This window comes from Epinephelus lanceolatus, chromosome 24 (assembly GCF_041903045.1).
Source record: "Epinephelus lanceolatus isolate andai-2023 chromosome 24, ASM4190304v1, whole genome shotgun sequence".
NCBI lineage: Eukaryota > Metazoa > Chordata > Actinopteri > Perciformes > Serranidae > Epinephelus > Epinephelus lanceolatus.
In genome coordinates this window covers 3,088,488-3,092,017 of record NC_135757.1, presented here as the reverse complement: position 1 = coordinate 3,092,017, position 3,530 = coordinate 3,088,488, and positions in this window count along the sequence as shown.

Here is a 3,530-nt window from a genome sequence, read left to right as displayed (position 1 = left end):
TTGTGAGGTGCGTTCTGTGATCAATGCTCAGAAACAAACGGGGGAATCTGAAGGTTGTGCCGGGGTTAAAACTTCCAACCAGTTCAGTGTGAAGCTGAACGCTGCATCAGACGCTGAATTCTAACAGGTGTCCCACTTGACTCAGCAGCTCCTGTGTTCAACGATGTTAAATTACTGTTTTTCTCAATGGAGTCTGGCTGTGAAGAGAGCGACAGAACAGCTTGTTGGAAATCACTGACGGAACGGTAAAGAGGTGAAAATACTTATTTATATGAAGGCAGTGTCCTAGCTGCAGCGGCCGCAGGTTCGATTCCAGCCTGCGGCCCTTTGCTGCATGTCAACCTCTCTCTCCCCTTTCATGTTTGGCTGTCCTATCCAATAAAGGCAAGGAGCCAAATAAAATAATCTCTGGGAAAAAAAAAAAGTAGAAATAAATAAATGTCCCACCGATTGAAAAAAGAAAAAAAAAAAAGAATTTAATTTAGAAAATTATTTGACAAAATGAAAAAACATTTATTATTTAAAACTTTATTATTATCATTATTATTATTACATTTTAAAATTATGTTATAGAATTATTATAATTTTTAAGGTTATTTCTGTGTTTGTTTTTACTTCCTTTTTTATTTTTTTTTAAATTTTTTTACTACTACTACTTTTTGCAAATTTTTACATTTTTTTTACTAATATTGCCTCCCTTTTTTACTACTACACTTACTACTAAAGCTATTTTTACTCTTTTAAACTTTTTTTTAGTACTTTGACTACGACTACTTCTGCATTTTAATTTTTCTTACTATTTTTATTAATTTTTTAAACTTATTTTTACTACTACTTTAACTACTAAAAGTCAGCTAATTTTTTACTACTTTGACCATGACTATTTCTGCGTCTATTTTTTTCTTACTATTTTTTTTTACTAATATTTTTAACTTATGTTAACTACTACTTTAACTATTAACTACTATTTTTACGTTTTTTTTAAAAACTTTTTTCAACTAATTTTTTTACTACTACTACTACTTTAACTACTAAAAGTAACTACTAATTTTTACAAATTTTTTTCACTTTTTTTTACACATTTGTTACTACTTTGACTACGACTGCTTCTACGTGTTACTCTTTCTTACTTTTCAAAATATTTTTTAACTTTTTTCTTCTTTTCATTTGTTTTACTATTTTTTTAAACTTATTCTTAATACTACTACTTTAACTACTAAAAGTACTTTTTTTTTTACTATTTTTTACTCCTATGACTGTTTTTACAATTTTTTCACTTTTTTTTCACTATTTTTTTTTTTACAAATTTTTTACTACTTTGACTACGACTACTTGTATGTTTTACTTTTTCTTACTGTTTTTTTAACTAATTTTTTAAACTTATTTTTACTAATACCTTAACTATTAAAAGTACTATTTTTACTTTTTTTTAAAACTTTTTTCAACTAATTTTTTAATTCATTTTTCTATACTATTTTTTAACTTATGTTTACTACTACTTTAACTATTAAAAGTAACAAAAAAAACTTTACTCATTTTTACTTTTTTTTTTTACAATTTTACTGTACCAATTTTACTACTGCTACTATTTTTACTCATTTTTATTTATTTATTTATTTTACTAATTTTAATATTCTTTTTATAATAATTTTTGGGTAATTTTTTTCGCTCATTGCTCATCGCCTTCTTCCCATGTTTTTAAAACAAATGAAACCACTTTGCTCAGTTTTCAAAGGGTTAAAGGCGAGACAGCTCCGCCCCCCGTATCTGGAATAAACCTTTTACACAGCACGGCGTAACGGCATGAAAGTCCCGCCTTGATGAGGCAGTGTCAGAGGGATGATAATGACAAATGCCAGTTGGTTTAAACTTGTACACTGGACCGGACCAGCAAAACCATAAATCAGCCCAACTCCAGGAACAACTTTAAAGTGCCTTTGAGCAAGGCAGGGAAGCCCCGGGTGTTCCCAGCATGACTGTGCGTGGATGCAAATCAGGGCGGAGCTAAAGGAGAGTGAAAGAGTGCGTGATGATCCCGGCAGAGGACGGGAAACACACTGTGATGATGAGGTCAAAGTGTCGAGCTTCCTTTAAAGGAGCGACTCTGTCCTCTGTGTTTGTCTTCTCCTCCTCCTCCTCCTCCTCCTCCTTCTTCTTCTCCTCCTTCTTCTTCTTCTTCTTGTCTTTCTTTTTGTGTTGTCCTGAGATGAATCCCTGCGCAGGCCCATTTGCATCAGCGTCACATCAACACATTGTGAAACTGGCTGATGACTCACTCTGACGCAGGTCCTTTTCACATACTTCCCATCATCCTCTCCCTCACTCACACACACACACACACAGACACACACACACACACACACACACGTAGACAGATTTTCTCTGGAGAATAGCTCAGCTCATGAACACCATGCTGGTTCCTGCTCACAGTGGCAGCCCTGCTCACCCCTCCCCTCCCTGTCCTCCTCCTCCTCCTCCTCCTCCTTCTCCTCCTCCGGTGCAAGTCACTGATGATGATGTGTTGCCGTGGCAACGGCTGGAGGTGGGCGGCTCCACGGGCGGTGGGCGGAAGCCAGCCGCTAAGCAGCGTGGGAGGGATCTGCCGAGCGCACCCATCACCCTGGTTTTGAAAGGAGCAGGAAGCTGACTGCTTTTGAGAAGGTGTGGGTGTTGGTGAATTATCGCCTCTCATCCCTGCAGCTTCGTTAGGGATCGCCTTGTTTGTCTCCCTTCCTTCCTTCCTTTGTTTTCCGCTGCTGCTGCTGCACGCGGTGAAATCGCAGCTGCTCATGGGGGAATTTCTGCGCAAAAATTAAAGTTTGAGAGCTGCTGAGAGAGCGGCCGACGCCTGGAGAGCTCAGGGAGAAGCTGCTTAAACTGACACACAGGTGACGAGGTGTCTCTGTTATGACTTTTAAAACTAGTGTGTCAGATTTAGGGTGATTTAGCGCCATCTAGAGGCGAGCAGTGCAGATTGCAACTAGCTGAAACTTCTCCACGGCGTCCCAGAGCGTCACCAGCCAACACACCAGGGTACCGTGGACGTCATGTGTGGTTGAAGCTCATTTAACATCTGCATAAAAGGGATTTTTTAAAATGAAAATCCTGTAAAATAACCTACAAGAAAATTTTGGTGGAATTCCCCTTTAATTGTTGACCTGATTACATGGAAGTTTGAGCTGCAGTGTTCATGTGTCTGGCAGTGGCGTTCAGTCTGAATCCATGACCCTGTTCTGAGGAGGGCATGATTAGTTTTAGGTGGGCGGAGTTTACCCAGATGAAAAGTTGGGAGTCAGAGAAAAGTAAAGTGAAGCAACTTTATAAAATAGTTTCCAGTGAGTAATCTTTGATGTAGGTCATTATTTTAAACGGGGTATCAAACTCCGCCCACCTGACCTGTGAGAAAGAGGTCAAAACAAACAGTAAAATGCCGTCTGACTCAGGTCTGATACACAAGAACAACAGACTGAGAGGAACTGATGACTTATGGTACGGAGGATGAAAAATAACTATCAATAAAACATTTTTAA